Raw genomic sequence first — 24245 nt, forward strand, 5'->3', positions numbered from 1 at the left:
CTCGCATGATGTACTCCAGGGTTTTAGCCATAAGAGAATATAAATATGTAATGGGTAGATATGTACTCTAGATGCACAGATGGCTCCTCAAGGAAAACCTGGACTTCACAAGATCTGGAAGTACAGTTTTTGTTAGTTGCTTCTAGGAAGCTTACGGAAAGCAATGAAATTAAATTACTATGAGAATTATGACAATATGGTTATATTCTCCAGAGAAATAGAGAACACCATTGAAATGGAACCATTCCACATAAGTTCACTGTCAAAAAATACCAAACCTTATATAAAAAACATTTCAATGAAGGAAAAGGCTTCCTGAAAAATTTTCACGTTATCATTACTCACAAATTGCTTAAAGCCTCTGTTTAAAAATTCACAAAGAACGAGCTCCACCACTAGGGTATTAATAAAAGTAAAAGATGAGGAAAGTTTGCCTGTTCCAGGGCTTTGGGAAGTCACATTGCTTTCAGACAAATTGTGTTAAGTCATGCGACAGAGTTCAATTCCCATCCTCTCCATAGCTGCTGCTTGCATACGAACTTGTGACAAAGAAGTTGACAAAATGACAGCATTTCAGAGTATTTAAAGAATGATTTGTATGCCCTTCCAGCTCTTCCAGTATTCAATTTAGTAGTTTTAAGTCCCTGGACAAAGCACCTAGGCTGCCCAGACATTGTACTATGACAGGTGACAGAAGTGGATTGTTTACATGCTGCGTGAACAATGTATATGATCTTGAAATGAAGGAAGAACGGTCTGCTTGGATGTATCTTCATAGCATATGCACTTCTAGTTCTCTTGTTCTCTTCTAGGAACAGACCAGCAGCAAGGTCACGGGCGCGGATGCCACCTGCCACCTGTGCTGCAGGTCCCACACGCGATGCAGAAAAGTCCCAGCCTCTGACTCAGGTACCACGGAGACCCTCGCTGGTCCCAGCAGCCCTGGGCCATCAGCGGGACACTCCGCAACATGGCAGTGAATACAAGGGCACCTGCTTGCAAGGAGCTGTTCCCGACTGAGAAGAGAGCAAGTTGCAGAATAGAGGTGAAAGTTTAATGTCTGCAAGTGCGCAGACGTAAAGGGTTGCCTCCATGTCCTGCCGTCTAGAACTGAGAAGTTAGACTATTTTGCATTTCTACATTTCCTTCTGATATATTTCCATTAAGGATATTTTTAATAAAACTCCCACAAAAATACAATTACTTAGAATTTGGTTTTAGAACAAGCTATTATTCTAAGTGGTAACATACAGTGAAAAATGTAGAGATATTATATATCAAAGATGTATCATTGCATTAACAGAGATTGCTCACTGTTTTGTATCTTAGTAGAAATACCAAATTACAACTCAAGTAATACAGACCCTGTAAAAAACTGCAAAAGTCCGAATTTTCTACTTGGAACAAATGAGACAAAATGAAAGGATTTGTCAAATGTCTTCTTTGCATAAACAATAGTTAAATCTAAAGTTTAAAGAACTTCACTCTTCTGTTTCTGAATCAGTTTGTGTGCCTCAGGAACATAAATATTTGTCAAAAATTTTCAAAATTTCAGGCTAAATATAGGATCTTTGAAAAACATTTTTAAATTGTCTTTTAAAGTTTCAGATGCTCATGTTAAAATATTTTATCTAGAGAAATTATAAAAAAATGAATGGAAGATTACTGGTCATTATTTTCAGTAGACTTATGCTTTACACCTGTATTATAGTAGACAGATAATTAAAAACCAACGTCATCTGAAGACAGTGCTAAAAACTTACATTAATGTATAATTTTGAAACTTAGTAATTGCACTTGCTATGGGCCCTTCAGAGAATTAGCATGTGAAGTTCATCCTCCCCATTTTAATTACAGCTGTAACACAAGTAAATTAAGTCAAGTCAGCATTCTCAGAAGTCAAATTCATACATGCCAATGTTGTTTAGATTTTTCAAATAATTTATGCATTGCAAGGAATACTTGGGCTTTGCTTTTTGGTTATTTTTAAATCTAGTCTTTTGCCACACAAATTTACACAGGTTAACATTTCAAGGAATCTTACACTCTACAGTCACTCTATGGTTGCTTCATTTTTTCAAATCTTTCTCTTTCCTATTCATTGCAGTATTTCTGCAATGTATCCTTTTCCTTCAAGCATCGAGGACGAATATAACTCTCCTGCTGCCATTCATATTTATACCATTACTATATTTTGGTGATATCAGTATCTCTGATGCTACCTTATACTCAATGACTTCTTTTATATGTGGTCATAAGACAATATAAACTAAAGGCAATTGTCATGGGTCTGTAGCAAAACCAGAGACTCAAGCATTTAATTATGCCAGAAATCTGGATGTGTGCAGAAAAGATGAAGCCTTGATCTTTGTACTCTGCATCAATTTCAGCAGCACAAGGGTGCAAGGGCAAGATTCATATGTGGTCTTTTTAATGTCTTGTAAGGACCTCGGGGTTTTTATTCGGATGCCTGCTGAAGTTGAGAGCAAAGAACACGGAAAAATTTCCTCTTACCAGGTTTTCCTTCCTTACTTTTGTATTCTGAGATTTTGGATGATTTAACAAAGCTGTGTCTATTGGGTGGGATGTAGGAATGAAATAAAGGGACAACAGTTTGAGCTACCAAGCTTGTCACAGCTGCATAGTTTAGCTCTTTCAGTTATGATTTGCTGAACTCCATTTTTTTAAAGCTTTCTGGCATATACCTACAGCTGCTTATCCTCAGCACAGGACGACTTTCTTAATCTGGTCCATTATAAAACATATAATAAGCTTACTTTCAAGGCCTTTCCTTATATCTGTCCTACCCACGATTTTAACTAGGTCTGAGAAGCAGCCTTGCACTGGCACTGAAGAATCCGGACACTGCTGCCTTGGTGTCTAACCCTCACCAGACAAATTAGCAGCAACATCCCACAATGAACAGCCACATTTTAAGATTGCTCTGACTGAAAGCCCAAAGTGCAAGTCCTCAGTCTCATCCAGCTCAGTGTTACTGCTGGAAGGACACAATGGCAATGAGTCTGCACTAAAGCAATGTTCCCTGTGCCACTGCCATTGTGGCCTCTGTCCCTGCAGGAGACGGGTCTCATTGTTACAGACCATTGTTACATACTATTTCCTTTCTGGAAGAAGAATTAGTGTATAAATACCTTGCAGCATTACCTCTCCTCTGATTGCTAAGTGTATCAAACCACATACTAATTCATCTCTTTAGTTCACTGTTAAAATCAGCAGCAGCATCTAGAATAAACTCATTATTTATATCAATCTTGGCCAAAATCTAAAAGGTTGCAACCTAGAATGTCTGTAAGGTCAAAATAGCTTCCATGTCTTCCCACAAGGAATAAATTAACTCCTTGTAAATCATTAATTTGCAGCTCTCCAATGATCAAGATTATCAGACTAATGTGATTTAAAACAAATTAGGATTTGTTCATTTGTTCATTCATACCAACACCAACAATAACCTGAGCATAGTAAGAACTGATACTAAAATATCAGCTTTCAGTTGAAGGAGAAGGATTGCAGATTTCCATGTTTCACATACCATTTCCAAGCAGCTGCACCACATGGATTGAGTTAAAAAGTAAATTTTAAACACAATTGGCAAGCTGTAACTGATGCAACTGACTGGCAGCGAACTGTACATATAGCTATGCCCTATTACTTTTTTAAACCTGTCCTCCACTAAATCTCTCTGGTGTCTTGTTTAATTTGTCTGGTGATGTCTTGTTTTCTATATCACACCATCTTTCAGTCCAAAGTTGTCATTAATCACATGTTCTACACCAACAGAACACCTACAGACAGGTAATACAATAACGTATCAGATGACTTATAGCCAAGTATTTATATTCACATTCACTTCAGGATTGGTTTGTGATTCTTTAAAGACACACAGATGAACCACGGGGAAGTTTCTCCGCAGTTTCCAATATTCACCTCCCTGTGCAATTTTGTACAGACATTGCCTGAAGACCAAGTGGGCTTAGTGATCTCTACAAAGGACAAGTGGGTTTTACATCCAGAAGAACGGCAATTTATGCAGCTTTGGTTGTTACATTTCAGTGTTGGTCTTTTCTTACTTGACGCATCTAAAATACAACATAAGATCACACACACTGAGAATCCTGTCTTGCTTGCATGTTTTAAAAATCAGTGAGGTAACTGTATCTTTAGGGACAATCTTTAGTGAACACTGGTAAATGATCTATTATTATGGAGTAGGGACTAGTGATACTGTGATGCTATTTGTGCATTAATTCTTTTTCTGGATATTGTTGGTGTGCACTACAAGCAAAGTAAATTACATCCCATGCTAAGTGCACACTAAGCATTTCCATGAACCAGGGAACTGCTACGACTGTGTACCAGGATTCCTGTAACCTAGCATGTAATATACAGTACAGCCTCTCACTTAATACATGCTAACTTCACCAGCAAGACTGATGAAGTTGATAAAGTGATTTTTTATTCACTTCCCTCCTCTGTTCAGTTTTAGAGCCTGTAGCAACATTGAATCAGCTTGAAAATTCACCCAACTCCTTCCACTGCTTCTCCTCACAAAGCGCTGCAGCCAAGCATCATAGCTGATTAGTACTCAAAATCTAACGAGAAAAATTACTTTAAAAGTAGATGTGACATTTCTTTTAAGCACTATGATAACAAGCCAAATGATATATTCACCTGCTGTTCATGCATGACAACAGTGAATTAGGAGAAGACACAGATTTGTTAATGAACATTTAATTGCCATGGGACTGAAGGTGTCTTGGTTTTTATGCTGTAATATTTCAACGGCTATACCCATTAAATGCAAATGAGTAAGAAAAAAATCTTGATAGAGCAGGAAAAATTATGCATGTTTTATGCTCTTATTGAATTTCAATATTATTTGAGGCCTGACCCTTTCTCTGTCTGGCTTCATGGCTGAGATGCTATTTGGCTGTATAGCCTGATTGTTTCCTGAGAACTGATGTTAGCAGCTTCTCCCATTGTCTGAGTAGCCATCCAGAGTCATCCCCAGGCTCTCCACTCTACACTGTCTTTGGGCCATTTTCTATGCATGTGAGTTTTCTAAGATGGGAAGATATATAATGTCACATTAAAAACAACACCACCACACCCACAAACAAACAAAAATGGCACCCTCTTGACTACTCAGGACAAACCTATCCCCTCTAGGAACACTTACAGCAATTTAATGATAAAGTCTAAAGAAGACGGATAAATGCCTGACCCTCATCCTGCTGTTTTAGGAGAGGACTAGCCAAGATTAAAAGGAGTTAACAATAATAGCTTGACAAAGGCACCTAGCAAATATGTGTCTTCCAGCCACCTGCTTCAGGGCTCTCTTTGTAAACACTCCTGCTCATTAATCAAAGCCTGCTTTCACCTTGGGTTCTGAAGGAAAATGAAGGAAACAAAAGCAGTTTTAATGTAAACTTTTTCATCCTGTCTTTCTGAGGAAGGGAGATATGACTGGAGAGCACTTCCCTGACCAGCGGAGCTGCCACCGTGAAGGCGGCACTCTCAAAATCATTCTTAATTAATGAGCACATGCATTGAGGGATGACTTCAAGGCTGAGAGTCACCACTGAAACAGTGACTGACTGTAAACCAACAGGACTAGTTTCTCAGATGCTGTAAAATCACAGTAGCACCATCTGGCACAGAATCCTTGTGGAACTGAACTGCCTGGCTGAAAAGGGGAAAGCTGAGCGCTCCTGTCCACTGCTCAACCGCTAAAATCTCAAGTTTCTCACAATAACTTTAAAAAGAATGCATTACATTTTTAATCTCCTCTTGGTCAGCTGTCTTAAGAACATTTCTCTGAACTATAAATGTAGTGACATTTCCTAGTTGGCTTATCCTTAAGAGTATTTTATTCTTCTCAAAAATACATTGAGACAAATACTTTGGAGAAAACTGATAACCCAGCATCAGCCAAACCATGACAGCTGTAATCATTGATGGGAAATGTCTCAAAGCGTGAAGTGAAAAAGCATTCATTCTTTTCACATTAGACAAAACCCCTTCAATGGTTACCAAAATAAAACCTTGGAACACTCCCCTGTCAGGTAGGAAGAATGACCAGTGTTACAAGCTTTTGGAGTTCATCACAGTAGATTCTGACTGCAACAGCCAAAGCTTTTCTAAGGAAACCGTGTTCATATCTTAGACTTCTGACAGTGACAGATGAAGATCAAGGTCATGCAAAGATCTGGACACAGAACCAAACATTTTTTTTCCCCTTAGTCACAACAATCACATCATGACAGTTTCATCTTAAACCTCTCTCTGCAAAAGAAACACATATGTGAGCACCATTTTGAACAAGAACATAATTCCATTCTTAGAAACACCCTTTAGAGATCTTTCACTTGGTGACTTCCAAACTTATTTAGCCATTTCGATGCATGGTTACTAGAATCTACCTGACATTTCTGAAAGGTGCTTTTTTCCCTCCAAATTCATACCAGAATGGAGGTTGATAGCACTCTCCCTTTGACAAATTTTGAAATACAAGACTCTGGAATATAAGAAATAAAACTGACTGTGCTATTAAATGTGTTAATAAAGAATACATTATGCCTGGAGTCGCATGACTTAGTCCATGAGATGCTCCTTACCATCGTCAAAGTAAAATAAATAATACTTTATGATTTCTGCAAATGAAAAAGTTAACAAGGTTTTGTTTATAATTAAGAAATCCACTATTATCTTCAGGCAAAGGAATATTCATGCTCTAGATCATAATTCCTGTTCTTAGGAAAGGTTACTCTACAAAAGGTAGCTACTCTACAAAGAGTAATGTTTTACTAAAACTTAGGGGTCATACTTGTGGTATAGTGTCTGTCACCTTTAAAGGTGACAGAATATATACATATACACAAGATACATATTATTTTATCTATTATAATTTTACATAGGCATATACAATATACACATGTATAAAAGACAATATATACATGTATCTTGCAAGATTCTTCATTTAGTTCACCCTTTCTCATTATTGCAACTAGTTCAGTGGTAGATGAAATATAACTAAACTAACGTCTTTTCCCACTCCATGCTTTACCATTTCATGCTTTTCCACCATGGCTTCATCGCTCTCTAGTGGTTTGTATTCTCCAGGGGACATTGCTTCTAGATCAGATAATGTCTGAACACAGACCTCATTGAATTAAAGTGTTATCTTTCGTTGCTCTGAGTGCTGCATTTTTCTAGTCTTTCATGGCACTAGATCGTCAGCTAATATTAACTCTCAGCTGGAAACACTCAGTCCTTAGTTTACCTACCTGCGATTCCCTAAACTGTTCTTTCCTTAAACTCAGCAACACACATTGCTTCTGTCAAATAGATTCTGACAAATATTCTCAGTGCTTTACAGTGCAAATATAACCTGAAAGTCTTGTCTTCTCTTTCAAAGCATGTCTATGTTCTAAGCATCGTCTTAAAAGCAGAGAGGGGAGATTCCCCCCAAACATCATTAGTGCTACCAGCAAAGTTTATTCTAATCTCAACCAAAAAAAAACCCACAGCACTCTTGCTCCTTCGGTCTTCAGAGCCCCACTAATGGAGGTACAGAAAGCAAGCTGTCAGAATCGTATAGTGAGACCAGTCTTTCAAAAGCACTCAGAGGAACAATAAGAGCCTGCAAGATGCTGAGCACTTTCGAGAATCTGGACCCTAATCACCCTTATTGAAGCTGCAAATAGTGCCAATCAGCAAGAAACATCAGGCTAAACAGCATGCTGTAATGGAAGCAATTGAGATGCAGTCTGTAAGGTGTCATCTTCCACTAGTACAAGCATTGAACAAAAAGCAATCCCTTAATTTGGGACAGAGACATACCCAAGTAAAATTTAAATGTATGTAAACCACATAGCCCTTTTTTGCCGTTTTAAAGGGCTTTCTTTTTATTAATTTTGTGTAAGGGAGAAATAGCATTTAATACCATATCATTGTCATATGCTTCAAGCACTATATTAAACACATTCATCTCTGTTGGGCAACTACTGACCCATAAGAGGAGTCTCTGCTTTTACCCCTGAGCATTACTTGTTTCTATGGACACAGTAGGAAGTTTCAGCTCAAAACATTAAGTCAGCACTACCTGTCTAAGCCTAGGGATGCCATATGAGCGCCTCGTAAGCAAGTAACCATTATTCTGTCCTTGCAGGTCAGCACCTGTACACTTTATAGCCAATATGCATAAAAGCACCTCAGCTTTTCCTGCTATAAGACAATGGTCAAGAGCAAAAGTCAGTTGTGGCTGAACAGCCAGAAAGGAAAGGTGATAAATCACAATATTGATACTTTTGTTAGAGAGAAACCTATTTTGATCTATTATCACTTCTGGCTTGCTTGTGCAAGAGCTTTGTAATGTATGGATTTACTTTTTTCCTCCTAGATACCTTTCTGTATCTTACCAAGATGGACGTGGTCCTAAAACCATTCTGAAGGACAGTTGTTAAGGCAGCGCATCATTCTTCCATGTAATAAAGAAATGCAATAAGTAAAACCAGAACATGCTTTAGACTTCAAAATACCAAGAGTAAAATGGCACAACCAGAATTTTTTTCACTTTTGCTCATTAAAAAAGGTAAATTAGTCATGCTCCTTGTCACACTTCTGCAAAGTATCTTCAACAGCTAAATTGGATTACTGGGTTTTCCCTGCCTTGTAGAGTGACTACTGAAGTGACACAGAGCTGTGCTTGAACTGTATACTTCATGCTTGAACTCTCACAGGAGATAAACAGAAAAAGGAAAAGTTACTTGGTTTGCAAGGGCTTGCACAGCTCAGAAAGTATAGAGCAGCTTCAAGTTGAGGGATGATGCATAATAAAGGTCAAGTGTCTTTGCCTTCCCTGCTGCCCACTGCAGTTTTGCTGTGAATGTAGCTCTGCTGACCCCGCTAAATGGTCTCACCCACTACAGGAGCCACACTATGTGGGTATGAGTGTCTGTAAGTATGTCCACTCAAAGCATCTTGGAAAAGGACACAAAAAGACTTGATTGCTTTAACCAGCACACCAATAAGAAATTTAACTGAAAAATTTGTAAAGGAAAATCTACAAATCAAAGTGTCTTTCCTCTGAGCTCAAACCTCAGCTTTGTGGTTTATTCCAAACTAAGAACAATTGTATTGCCATAGCCTAAATTCCTGCTTAATAGTGAGCAACTACTCTGGAAACCATTGAAGAGTCTACAAAGGAAGCTAAGAGAACACTGGTTTAGTTTGAATAAATCATAGACTGACTTTGGTTCAGAAACTAGCACATGAAGCTCAAATATGTCATAGAGAAAGGCAGAAAAATTGATTCAAATCGCTCCTGTTAGCTACCAGCTGTTCGTAAAAGAACCACTACCCCAATCACAGAAAGCCAAGAATCTTGTTTGGACAGGCACAGCACTTATGAATGAATGAGGTTTGCAGTCTGTTGCCTCTAGGAAACAAGTGTGCCTTCCAATCCTTCTTTTTCAATTATTACCTTTTAAACTATTACAGGATCACTGCCTTTATATAATAATATAAATTCTTGATGAAATCTTCAAAGAACTGGGGTCATCTTTTGTACAGAAACAGATGTCTTAAATTTTGTTTACACAGTGCCTGGCAGAGCACAGCATCTGTCTCAGATGGGCCTTCTAGGCATCAATGACATACAAGTACTTGAAGCTACTATACACTTCTGTGTCTTTGCACGCTCTTGTGTTCTCTTTGGTCAACAGAACTCTATAAAACACAGTATTATTTTACGTCAAAAATTTGGAGTTGTTGGCACAAAATCATTATCTTATGTTTTCATTTTGTTCATGTTCACTTTCATTGTGGCTCAATTACCACCTTATTTATGGCCTTTTCAGAGTCTTACTATATTGCATCAGACATCCTGAGATATTTGTGGATGGGTATTTTCTACACAAAAAACTTTGTGTTTATACTTATTATTACCCCAGCAGCTATGCAGTTCCAGAAGACCAACAAAGATTAATTAAGTAGGCACAATATTGCTGAAATCTCCTCTGGTTTGCTCTATCGTCACTGACGTTTCTACAACCAGCAAAAGACACGCTAAAGAAATATGTGACTAATGCTGAAAAAAATCCAGTCTAATGAGACCTCCTGGGAAACCACCTCTCCTTATGTGATCAAAGGAAGAACTTGTTTAGATGGGAAGGGTAACAAGCTGCACAAATCTACACGGCAGTTATCTGTGCTAATCCAATAAGCAGCCCAATAGCTTTAAATTACTTTATTTGACTTCACACAAATACAAGTCTACTCCATAAGGCTTACAGTAGGCTCTATACCTATGGAGCACAATTCTGCTGTCAGCTACCTAAAAGAATTTATTTCCCAATTGCTTGACTTTCCTTCATTTTCTATGAGCTATTAAATATTGGTAAGGTAAACAAACCATATGCTACTTGATAACTGCAGTCGGTGTTTACCAATCTGATGATTACCTGTATGTTCGTGAGAATATAATGGCATCAAAATTCATAGAGATGGCTCAGAAAAGCAAAACACCAATAGCTATGTTGAGATTAGATGAACTCTCCAACTTAGCCAATTTCAGGCTCTGAGTGTCTTTATGGATTCCTTACATATTAGACAAAAAGACAGAGAGAAAAATAAAATTTTTAATTGCTCTCTGGAAAATTGTCTCTACTCACTGAATACAGAAGATGTGTAGGCAACTATGCCTCTAAATTACATATTCAAATTGGCTGCCTATGATGCCTGTCATGGAGGTACTCCGAGGCTAGTTTAAGGGACAACAGGGTCCAAAACAACTTTTATTAAACTGGTGAGAAACAGGGTTTTAGCACTCCAAAAGTGACTTAAATATAGGTTCGGGTATCGGTTGAGGAAAATTATTAAGGGGCAGCAACTAATACAACAGGAGGTCCACAGTGTGCATGCACGTGGCTTCACCCAAGATAATGCCGGAAACACCCCTGAGTCCCAGAGGAGTACACACTTGCCTGAACACGGTGCGGGATTATTCTTAAAGAGATACAGGTACTCGTAGTGAGTACGGGAAGTGTACCCTCGCGATTGTGCGAGGGTAAATTTATGATACACTTGCAATCCTGCGAGGGTTAATTTACTTACACATGCAAATATGCACGGAATACTACACGTGCTTATATGGAAGCACGGGAGGAAAATACACTCGCGATTGTGCGAGGATAAATTTATAATACACTCGCACTTGTGCGAGGAAATAAAGTTACACTTGCGATTGTGTGAGGAAATAATTTAAAGTACGCGTGCAAATGTTCATGGAACATAAATACATTCGCGATTGTGCGAGGAAATAATTGTATACGTGCTTGTATTAAGCACAGGAAGTTACACGTGCAAATGTGCACGGAAAGGATAAATATACTCGCAATCCTGCGAGCAGTTTTACTCACACCCATGGCGGCAAGGCAAGTGGAGTCTCCATTCCGGGGAGGGGGGGCTCTCGGCGGCAGCATCTTCAGCTCGCGCTCCGAGAGACCGGCAACAATGGGCCCAGTCTCGACGAGAGAGTCCCGTTTTTATACTGGCTGATCAGACCTGACTGTAGGCATTCTAGAAGCTTCTCTGCACCCCCACATTGTGTGTGGGGTGCCCCTGAAGCCTCCAAACATCCCCCACACTGGTCACAGGTGCCCAGCGGCTCACTCGCCCTTGGCAATCCCTTCTCCTAATGGCCCTGGCCAGGGTGCTCTGGGGCCAAGCAAAAGAAGCTGTTAACCTCACACAGAGAGAGAGGGGGATGTGCCTACTCCTTCCATGATGAAGGAGGGAGGGAGAGAGAGGGGGGTTTGCATTCTGCCACAGATGCCCCATAAAGTTCCTTTCCTACCTTGGGGCGCAATAAGGATCAAATCAGTTCTTGCCCCAATCAGTTAACAGAAGAGTTTAAGTTCCAGAAAAATCCACTATCTACTTTCCTTAATGTCCTGATCTGATTAACTCATTTCATTTATATGACTCCTACTGCCCTCCTTGGGTGGAGCCCCACGTAGCTGCTGAGCTGCTGCAATCTTTGAAGGGCCCTTGCCAAACACGTGTAGACATTTGTCTAAACTATAACCCAAAAGCATTTGACCTCCAGAAGATGCAGAAAAAAGGCCAGCATTTGAAATGCAGAGAGGGGTTTTTTTGCATGTAAATCCTTGCATCAAAAGTCAGAAAATGAAATGTTCAACAAAGAATGCAAACAGCAGCACACACTGTATTTTCTTCTCCTTCTTTCTGTACTTGCCTGTTTCTGCTTTTTTCCAGGAGGACTAAACATCTTCCATTTTTGCATCTTCCACACTTTCCTACTCTTAATTTGTTTTTTAATTAAGCTATTGTTGGTCAGAGAGTCCTCAACTTCAGGCAGTTTTGACCAAGCTCCAATTACATTTTAATTTAAAATGAAAAAGAAAAACTACTTTATACAGGAAGATTCAGCTCAGTAATTTGGAAATTGCATATTTTACTGGAGAATTCATCTTCATTAGCATAGTCTAAATAAGGTTGTACAATAAGACTTCACATTTCATATGGCATTGCAGGGAAAATTGAAAGAAACCCACCAGGTTTTTACTAACATGTTTCAAGACTTTTAGGATTATTTAGATATTGAAATTCTCAGGTATGAAAACAATGCTTCATCACAGAGGAAAAAAATACAGCAAATTTCACAGAAAAACAGAGCTTAAATGGTTTAAGTTGAATATAGGTAGGAAAAAGAATGAGTTCCTTAGGGCCATATGTTATTGTGAAGAAAATAAAGCTGAACTAGTCAAACCGAATGAGAGATGTCGAGAGGCAAGTGAGGAGCTTTCAAATGCCAGACTACAGCATGGAGTGAGTGACAGCCCCTGAACCTCTAAAAGGGACCTGATGTGACAGGAATCGAGAAGGACTTTTGATATAGGACTGAAGCTTTTGGACGTATTTTTTTTTAATCTTTCCTTTTTCTGAATGTTAAACATATTTTTCTTTCTAGAGACTGAAACTCTCTAGAATTCACACAACACAAAAATTACACTGAAGAACAAAATAGAACACACACTCATGGAACAGAACGGAAGATTACATCAAGTATTTGTTTTCTCCGCAATAATATTAATTCTAGATTTGTTGATTGTAATACACGCTTGGAAGAGATAAAATGCATCTAAGTATTCTAAACTCAGCTGTCCTCAGAAGTACAGCCATTTCAGGATGTTTGTGTTATTTTATTTCTTTCTGCTTTTCTCTAAAATACACACAAAGGAAAGAAAGAGGCATAATTTGTTTTGCTGCTGCTATTACTGTTCTCATCTAGTAGAGACCTGAACCACCATCATTCCATTCATGCCAATGAATCCTGACAGTTCTAATACAAAAAGCTGCTCCAAGTAAATTACTGTATATTCTTCTTTGTCTGTTGAATGACTGCACCCTTTTATGGTGACATTTTTATGAGAACTTTCTGAAACCAAGTACTAACTGGTAAAGCTGTGAGGAAGCAGTGGGGAATGCAGCCTTAATCTGCCCACTCCTGGAGATTTAGTGCTGGTTCAAATATTGAGTTACTGCAGAATAGTGAGGGCAAGGGGAGATGGTGAGGAGTTGGACAGCACCTCAAAAAAACCAGTGGATGTAAGGAGATCTGCTGCAGCTCCCAGGTGAGGAACTGAGCCCACTGTTTCTCAGCCAGCAGAGGACAAGCTTTTTCTCCACCAGGGCAGATGCCAGCTGCTTCCCTTCATCTCCTTCTCTGCCTAGAAGTCAGTGATTCCTACTTCTGAAGCATCAAGGTGATGTCCAGGATTCCCTGTTCCCCATCTTCAAATTTATCTACTAAATAGTCACAACCATTTGAGTTTTAGCATCTCCAGAAGTGTTTTTTGATGTTTCCATGCATATGCAATCACTGACAATGTTAACAAACAGTCCCTACATTCTTGTCACCTTGTCTCCCTCTTCACACCATTCTGTTTACACTCAGACCTTTCTGAAAGGACTGCCAGCCTGCTTGCGTGAGAACAGCAGGTTTAGAGAGAAGGGTACACACAGGTCTTTGTAGCTAGCATGGTCATTGTGGCAGCTCTCTTCACTGCATATAAATTTACTCAGCAAATCCCAAACTCAACCGTCTCATTCATCACAGAATTGTTCAGGTTGGACAAGACCCTTTTAAGATTGTATAGATCAGTCCTCAGATCTCTTTTCATCTCTTCCTGCTTGGTGCCCTGGCTCACTGATTTGAGGTGTCCTCACACAAAGGGCCCTGCCACCTCCAGTCCATGGAAGCAGCCAGCACACTGACAGCTTTGGGTCTGTTCTTTAACGGTGCCACATGGCTGGACAACACGTCTTTCACTAATCACTCCACTCTATTCAGTATTACTGCCAATATGTTATTTACAATCATATTTTAGGTTTGAATATTTTAATTTGCTATGAAATTTCCTTGTTTTAGCCTTAAAAAAAATAGAAAAAAAATATTTTAACTTTAGAGTTCTAGGCTTTTAGGTCACTGATGTTTCTTCTCAGAGGCAGTTATTGTTGGATTACTATGCATTTACTGAAATGGTCTTCTGCAGTGTTTTCCCAAAAAGTTAGTATTAGATCTCCTCAACCTTAACTCATCTTAACAAAGTTTCTTTTCTTCGGGATCACTGTATAATTTTAAATGAGCTCATGCTATCATTTTCTGTTCCAGTAAGTGAGGAAAGTCCATGGTAATGTACTATTTATATGGCACTCTATTCAAGAAATGTATTTGGGTTTGTCCATGTTCTCAATCAACAAAAAATTAATAGAAAGGTGAATAAGTGTATTATTACTTACCTGATTATGAACTATTTTTATAAGAGTATAATAAAAACTGATTATTCTTGTTAGTTGGGAAATAGTAATGTTTAAGACAATTTGAGTAATGCTATACTATAAGATATACTAGTCTATACTTCATTTGTACTGCTTCAAAACTTAATTAAAAATATTATTGGTAAACAAATACCTAGCAAAAAGCTATACAATAATTCTTAGTAACTTCATGTGCAGATGAGAAGAAATACCACTTTGCCACCATGACACATCATTCAGGATTAGAAGAGCAATACACAAAACATGAAGAATATTTTCACGTAGATAAAGAACTCACTGTAAAAATGTATACGGAGATAGAACAAGTCAAAATAAGAGGCAGTCAGTGCAGTGAGGCAGGCTGGGTTCTCAAACATCCTGAGGAAACTTTCCAGTCACAGAATGACACACCAGATACAGTTGTAATTTTCATATTGGGAATACAAGTTGTTTGGACTCTGTTCTCATATAAAGTCATTTTGTTGACATCAGTAGTCCATCAACACTTATTTCACTATGGTGAGAATTAACTTACTCTGACACTAATACAGATACTTCAGGTCTAAGTTTCCACAAACTGCCACTTCTACAAACATATACTATGCGGTATCTGAGAGAAAGTCAGTGTTTACTATTATCATATGGAGAGAAAAAGCCAGGACTTTAAATTTCCTATCAGTTCTATCACCCTTGCTGATCATATCTGTTGGATGTTTAATGCAGGATCAGTGACAAAATGGTGTAGTTAAATATGGCTTTTGATTTTACATGGATAAGGAACGTGTGAATACCAAATAATGCTTCAGGTTCAAACTCCAGTTTTGTCTAGCAAAGCTTTGGGATTCATTTTGAATCAAGAGGATACAAAGCTGTAACTGTGCTGTTTTCTTTGGATCTTAAATGCAAGCTTTACGCTTCAAAATTGGATGTAAACACAGCAGAGTCATGTACATGCACTCCAGAATAAGATTAAAAAGTGACTAACACTCTCATATACATCACTTGGTTATACTGCCCAGTCTCTGCTTGCACTGAAATTATTTCCACATTGGAGAAGTACAAAATCAAGTTTTGTGGTCAGCCCAAACTTTAAACCATAATAACTGGTGTCCCCATGCCACCATCTTAGTAACAATTTTGTGTCTGTGCTACCCAGGGACACCAGGGTCCATTCCTGAGGGTTTCAGGCCCTCGAAGCCATGCTACATGCCAGATGTAGGGCTCAGAGTGGGATCAAAACTAGGAGATGCAGGAAGTGTCACGACCCAAATATTGATTCTGTTTTGAAGATGGTGCTCAGCTGTGCTGTCTGGGAGTTGTTTCAACAATCCTCCCTAAGAAACCGAGCAAACCTGAATGGGTTTCTCACTACTATTGTTGATTTTGTCTTCATACCTAAACAGCTCTAACTCTTGATGAATTATTCCAGACTTCGAATTAATGAGATACATTATCACTGCACCTTGCCAGCCAAGATAACTTAAAACGCACTATCTCAGGTTCCAGAAGCAGTCAAACTGTGATAGCATGGAACTCCACAGGGACTAATTTATCACGCTTCTTAACAGATTATATTAACCCAAACAAACCACCACGCTTCCAGCATCTCGCTGGCTTCCAATACCCATTTCAAGCTGTTTGATAGCACTGCCTCAGCAGCTGCAATGCAGACGTAACCCGAGAGTGCCGACTCTTAAAATTTAACATATTATAAATAGTCACAAGCTCTAAATACCAGTTGAATTACAGTAAAAAAGTAATAATTATTATAAGCCTATCATGAAGCCAACTTTTAAAAGGAGACTCAAAGCCCTGGAAGTCTTCCACATTGACTTAGTTGGGCTTAAAAACTATACTCCTAACTGAAAAGACAGTATGTACAAGATATTAATGCTTATAAATGAATGTATTGACCACTGGCTGGTCACTAAATCATCAACAATAGGTTGAAGCACTGAACTGATTTATGAAGCCAGAGGATTTATGTTTATAATATTTGCTCAAGCTATAACCAGTAAATATAGAGGATTAAACATGCTTCTGAAATTGCCTGAGGTATAGTGCTGATTTAAAAGAGAAAATTAGAATGTAGTTTTCAATAAGTATGGTAATCAAGGTTGATATTAATATGATATATCTAAGTATGTGTGAGAAAAGGACTGACAATAATAATTATTACTACTGAAGATTATTTTGATTAAATGATACTTAGGCAATTAAACATAATTACTTGAACCCTTCCTATTTCCAACTTTGCATGTCTGATTAAAATGTCACATAGAAATAAAAAAGTTCTGTATTACATAAACCATTATTTCAATATTACAACCAAATCTTGTCTTCAGAACACAGAATAATCAAAAGATTACTTCATTATTTTCCCTTCTTTTGTGTTGAATTAATTAAAGCTGATTCTTTTCTTTGAGCAAACTTTGAACATCCTGTGTTATTAAGTGTACAGTACAAGAGAAGAAGTGGTCTGTCCATGGCCCCAGCTCTGGGGGAAGCCCAGGCTGGGCGGGACATGGAGATCCCACGCGCCCTTGCCTCTACTCCACTTACCGCTTCCTGCTGGGGCTCTGTGGGTACTTGGCTTTCACTCACCACCGTCTCTCATGTCCAGCACCTTCTGCTTCGTGGTAAACACAACGCAGGTCAACAGTAAGCGCTCCCAAAAACCATGGCTCCAACAGCAGCGGGGCTTCTCCTGCAGATGCCTTTGGGGAAGTGAGATGAGGTGAGTTTTTAGCCACAAGGCTGTTGATCTCCACAGCTGCCTCATGGCCAGGGAACATGGGGCCAACAGCCCTGCAGCTCAGTAGAGCCCAGCCCCTGAATGGACAGCACACCCCCTTCCCTCCTGTCCTGTCCCTTCTGGCCTCACTCTGCCAGGCTGCCTTCCAAACTAAGCCCTGCCCCTGCCACGCAGCCCTTTTTATACCCACGGTGATGTCACCAGTGCCCACCATTGTGACATGGGGACCACCCAGCTGCTGCTCCCTGTGACATGGCCACCACAGTCCTTCCTGCTGACCTTCAACAGCCACACAGGGGAAAAAAAGATGCGTGCTGTGGGACAAGCATGTAGTGTGTGCACTCGCTCAGGGTTGTCCCAAGCCAGCAGTGATTGCTCCTTGGGCCTCGGTGTGTGTTGGGACGGGTGCTGTGGTGCCCTGAGCCTTTTCATTGTCACAGCACTGAAGAGGCACTGGGGCAGCAGGGGAAGTAACTGCTGGTTTATGGTCCAGCAGCAGATTGCTGCCTCTCTGGAGGAAAGGAGAGGTAGACTGAAGACATGGCAAAGCATTTTAATTGCTTTCCTACATTTAGACATCTAAATTTAGTCGTATGCAATCTGGCGCTGAAAGATACCATGAGGAATTCATGTGCTCTGTGCTCTAGTGGTCATGATTCATCTGAACTACTTCAGAGTTCTATGTCAAATAGGATGAATCCAGGCCTAAAAATGCTCGTTTTCTTTTGTACTTTAGTACTAGAGACGAACCTTTATTTTGACAAATAGAGTATTTCATCTTGCAGCTATAATTATATGAATGTTGAATTGCTTATTGCATTATACATATCCCGTAGAAACTCCTGAAGACATAAACACTGCCAAACTGCAGTCACTTGCAGACACTTACCATTGATAGGCATCAGTTTGATGTTTTTGGTCTAAATGTATCAAAATTGGACACAAAAGGCACAACAAGCCAAACGACACCATACAAACCTTTTTCTTCATTGCGTTTTCAGGTAAGGAGTTCATCAAAACCAGCTCTATTGGGCAAATATTTTTTTCAAAATGAGCACAATCTTTTCTGTAAGTGCTTATTCGTTTTTCATATGCCCAGTCTGTCTTCCATTCTGCTTTTAAATGCATTACACTTGCACTTCTAATGGCTATCAAGGACTTTAATGGAATTCCAGTGAATTCCACTTGGTATTTCCCCCAAAAGGGAATGATTCATTAGGAGTTGAAGCCAGTCTCCATTTTTGTTCTGGCTAGTGAGAAGACAGCCTGGAGTTATATTGTATTAATTCTTAATATAAATTAAGCTAGATGACTGGGAGGACAATGATTATTCATGCTAATAAGGAAACAGGCATAGTAGAGAAAATGTGAAATGGAATGGGCAGAACAGAAAATGTTTCTACAAACTAAGGAATGACATAGGAGAGTAGAAAGATGTGGAAAGATTATGTAAAGAAATGTAATTGAACAATAAGCACTATTTTCTTTCAGATGCCATAAGCAAACCAGGATTTGATACCACATTAATCAGAGTTTTATAAATGCAACAGAAAAAAAAACAACATACAGGTGAATGATCACTTCAGCAGACTGACAAATGAAACTACGAAAACTTTTTTAGGAACATTATTTAATTTGCTGACTCCAGTCAGTCACTGCAGGAGCGGAGTGTTGGTAGCCCTTACTTGGAATAAATATACTTGATTTTCTTTTGTTAATACATTTCAGAGAGTGTTTCTTCAGCTTTCTGGTAGAGCAGACTTAATAACAGAGATGTATGCATGCCATGGTAGATCAGCATGCAGAACTTTAATTACAGCTATATCAATTTTATGCCCTCAAATCTTGTTAAAAATACCATTACATTTGAAAAGCTTCATTGCATCGATTGTGTAGCTATTCCTTTATATTCTGGAATGCATTTGTTAAAGGTGACACCATTTATCTCCATGTTCTAGTTCATCAACATGTTCCAGAATTTTTTTTAATAACCTCAAATGTGTAGCATCGTATCTTAAAATCCTAGTTAAAGAGCTGGTTTATGCCAGCAAAGAAATGAAAAAGCGTGAGCTTTCATACGTAATCATTAGGAAACCGGGTAAAAAATTCCATCAAATATTTGCACGGGTTTAGACTTCTAATGCACAAAACACTTCCTGTGTCAGCTTCTTTAAATGTCCTAAATATTTGCAATCTGATAATTTTAATTTTAAAGGCTGTAACTTTTTGAAAGGCAAAACTAGATCTCTTTTTAGTAGCAGCCGGATTCAAAACATCTCTAAAGGAACCTCCTCGTGGAGATAGAATTGTAAAAGGCTGATATGCACCCGGGAATGTAAATAAGCTTTGTCTTTACTGAGCGTGGATTTCCCTGCAACAAGTGCAGGCATTTGCCTGTGTAAAGGATAATGGAAATAGAAGTTGCCTCTTTAGTTAAGTATTAGCATTTTCCCAAGCAATTTTACAATGTCAGTCATCGCACTAAGACTAGGACTTCTACCACAAGAATTGATTGCCTTCAAGGTGACTAAGTCACAGTAGAGAAAAAGGAAATGGCAGAAGTTCAAGTTGCAGAAGCTAATCTTTGAAGCTGAAAATTGAAATAACCTCTATTTTCATTTTCATTATAATGCAAGAAACAAAGGCAAGGAAGTTTAAAACTTTTTCTTGCCTGTCACTCAGATCAAAAATTAGAAAAACAGGCACATGGTCTGATTTTCCAGAGTCCCACTCAGGGATGTCAGTCAGTCGTCTTGGCTGGGAATGTCAGGAAATACAGCCATTTCATTTCTAAACCTAATTAGAAGCTGCTGTTCAATGTAGGCAGGATTAGCCTGAGATATGTGGCTGCCTCATCCAGGTAAACCAGGCAACACCGAGATCACTGAAATCACTTGGTCAACACACAGGATTTACAGAACCATCTCTGTATCACTTGATTAACACATCCTTCAGGTTGTGTGAGGCCAAATTTCCTCTCCATCCACAACAAATAAACATCGACCCTTTCCCTTCAGGACTACGCAGTATGTGCTGTGGCAAGTACCTACATCTGCCATAAGGACTGGTTCTGTCACACTGAGCTTGGCTCAGCAATATCTAAATATCCTATCAACCCTTAAGAAAACATTGTTCAGCTATTGTCAAACAGCCAAATGACCAAGCTATAAGATACCTAATACCACTTGCCTCTAGGTTAAATGGTACAGATGAGTAGATCAAGCCCAGACAGTCTAAAAGGAAGAGACAGGGTGCAGTGTCCTGCTCCATATGTCTGAAACGTTGGAGATGTTTTGGTGTTTCATTGTCATATTACATTTTGTTCTTTATCAACTTACTGTCTTCCCTGTATAGTACCCATTCTTTCTCCACACTAAATAACTACCTCTTCTGCAGAAACACTCAGTTGAGAGATGTACATTGTTGTATCTAATTTTTCATAAGTCTCAGTCAGAGATTTCTCCTTGACTTCACTAGGGGTTGGACCAAGCAGTACAAGCAGATTTGAGACTAGTTCTTTGAAAGCATGTATTTTTACTTCCCAGGGGTTCCTTCTCATTCACAAAATTGAACAATTCCATCTTTAAAATGGGTCCTTTCTTTCCAGGGAAATTATTGCATCTGTACTCAAACTAGTTCTGAGAAAGCAATAATTTTATGTAATGCCCATGATAACCGAACAGTGTGCTACTGATCACTGCACTGGAAAAATGTGACTTGCACGATTTCCTCTTCTGTAGCAAATGTTTTGAAGGCTTCTGGATTTCACATCATAACTGTTAAGTTTGTCACCCACATACTTTTGAAGAAAAAGACGAGTGACTCACTGAGAAAACAATTCTTTCCTACTTATCAAGCACAAACATGTGTTTCTTAGGCATTAAACAGTTTTCTATTGGACGCTGTTGTTTTCACACTTGAAAATACTCCCAAGCAAATTTTTACACCTTTTATGCAGTACCAACCTTGCTTTTTACCATCCGAAGTCAGTACATTTTTACGGTGTAATTGTAGTAACAGAGGATTACAAAAGGAAAAAAATAAGATTCACCAGTTAGAAAAAATATTAACATATAAATAAACCATGAATAAAATATAAATCATCATTAAAAGAACTTGAAAAAAGAGCGTATTCCAATTCCTATATAGTTTGCCATTGACAAGTAGCTGCATAATAACCTTAGAAACTACAGTCACAATTTGTGATGCTTAGTTCTCAAAGGTTTGTAGGCAGCTGAAGAGGAAGAGGATCAGCTGGGCTACTGGTACATATCATTTGAATCACAAAAACCTCCCCTCAACCAAATAACAACAACAAAAATATAACATTTTTTCGAATACTAACATCACTGTGGCTTTATCTCTAGCAAACAGAAAGATAAAAGAAAGTATGTTCATTTGCCATGCGACTTGAAAAAACTCAAAACCTGAATTATTCCTCAAACTTGAGAACATAATATAGAAGAACTGCCATACCTGATCAGTCTAAAGATGCATCTTCCTGAATACCTGGTCTCTGATAAAAGCCAACTGTAGATATTAAGGGAAAAAGTATTCAAAACTTCTGCCAGAAATATTACAACTTCTCACAATTACACTATTCAAAAGCTCAGGAATACTGCAGAAGTTAGGATTAATAATAAAGGCACATTTATGACTCCTGAGCTGGGGGGAGGGAAGAAACCAGAGGAGTGCATCACCACATGGCAATGTGCTGAAAGAATGCATTTGAGAGAAGGCAGCAGTGCACTAATAAAACATTAGCATTGCTTTTTAAGAGTTTTATCCACAAAGGAGAAGCTGGTCAACCACTTTTGAGTTAATGTTATGATTCTTCTATTTTGGAGGACTCCTTTCCCAGGGGTAAAACAAACACACACTTAAAAAACTCCTCCTAAATATCTCCAGAACTTACGTAAACCCAGTACCTTGATTGAGAATCCACAGAGAAAAGACACCAGTTATTTACAGCTGTCAAGCAGCGAAAGTAATTTTTCTACTCTCTTTTAAGCTGGAAAAGGGAACATTGTACTAGGGTTAAAAAAAAGATGCTATCCTGCCAAATTACTCCACCTCTACCTATTACACTAACAGGAATAATGAAAAAAAAAAAAAAAAACCACTATTAAAAAGAAATCGCTTGCTTTTTGACATCATTTGAAACTCTACAAAGATAAAGGGAACACACACAGCAAGGGGAGGATGTTCCTTCACAGTTTCCCTGAGCCTTCTGACCCAAGACGAACAAAGCATAGAAGAGTTCGATTCTGGGTGGGAACTTGCAAACAGAAAAGCAAAGACACCCAAGACACTGTGGATTGCCAGAAAGAGCAACTGATTTTCTGGTCTTCCCATGTAATTTGAAAGGAAAGACGATAAGGAGAAACAAAGAGGTGTATTTTCTCTGCAGCCATCTTTTTTTAAATGGTGTGCCACAAAAATATTAACTGGAAATATATATTCTGTGTATTACACACCAACATATGAAGGCAAAAAAAATAAACCTAGTAAAAAGTCTACTGTTGCCTTACATGCTGAAAGTAGAGAAAATTAAAGGGTGAACTGATACTTCTATACATACAGCCACCCCTTCTTCCAAACATCACTTGAACCTTTTGCTGTTGAGAGCAATAACCCCGTCTCCCTAGCAGCGTGGGGGTCCCATTCATTTCTCCATACATTCTCAGAAAGTTTTATGTTGTCCTCTGCAATAGTCCAAGCACATTCTTGTGGAAGTTGGCATTTATTTATTCAGATGAACATATAGCTGAGCGAGTGGGCTGAAAGCACTGGTGTCTATAGCTATCCACCCATCACCCACTGTTGCAGCATGCTACTCCCTTCTCAGCTTCAGGACAAGAATATAGTTACAAAAATTCTCAAGTTTATGCATGAGGCATGGAGAACCTTTCCAATTTACCGTACTCAGCACCAGGATGATGTCAGAAGCACCATTTGACAGTGTTGTTGCCTAGTGATATGTCATAATGACTTTGGCCACCACTATGTCTTTCAAAGAGGTTAATACCCATTTAACTGTTCCCATTATTCCCTGTCTCTGTAACACTTGTTACACGAATCTGTTATTCACTAATACTGACAAGACTTTAGCTACTCATCTGCACTTTCTGCAAGAAACAATTTTGTCTGTGGGTTTTTTTCAGGAGCCATACACACAAACTGCAGCATGACTCACTGTGCATATTAACAACATTGATTTCTGCCACACCTGAGCCAATGGCCTGGGAGAAATAGGTACGCAGATGTTTGGTTGCCAGCCCATCCCTCAGTGAACAGGCAAGAAATCATGGGCAGAAGGAATATATGGCAGGAGCCATAGTGAATTAAATAGGAAGGAGCAGCAGTGAATGAAATAAAGCATGAACACATTGACACCAGTGATGGAGAATCTTCTCCCACCTGAGAAGCATGAATAATAAGCACGTCTTTTCAGAACAAAAACGTTTCAGAGCACAATTACAGAGGCAGCCAATGGTCCACTAATCTGGTGATTCAAGAGGCAAACCTTTCTACTGCTGCACAAATGGAATATATTCTCATTGCCCACAGAATTAATTCAGTTATACCTGGAATCATCAATCATATTGCAGGAAAACAGCTCTTCCTG

At 38.8% G+C, this 24245-nt stretch overlaps 1 long non-coding RNA gene across 1 annotated transcript in view; it reads right to left on the minus strand.

Annotated features, from left to right (window-relative positions):
- The window catches only part of LOC139829115 (uncharacterized), a 401519-nt gene extending 383946 nt beyond the window's left edge, over positions 1 to 17573 (minus strand). Inside the window, exon 1 of the long non-coding RNA XR_011741395.1 lies at positions 17425 to 17573. This is a non-coding gene — a long non-coding RNA (uncharacterized lncRNA). The remainder of the gene's footprint in view (positions 1 to 17424) is intronic.
- Between the last annotated feature and the right edge of the window lie 6672 nt (positions 17574 to 24245).

Source organism: Patagioenas fasciata, chromosome 14, assembly GCF_037038585.1.
Source record: "Patagioenas fasciata isolate bPatFas1 chromosome 14, bPatFas1.hap1, whole genome shotgun sequence".
In the NCBI taxonomy this organism is placed as follows: Eukaryota; Metazoa; Chordata; class Aves; order Columbiformes; family Columbidae; genus Patagioenas; species Patagioenas fasciata.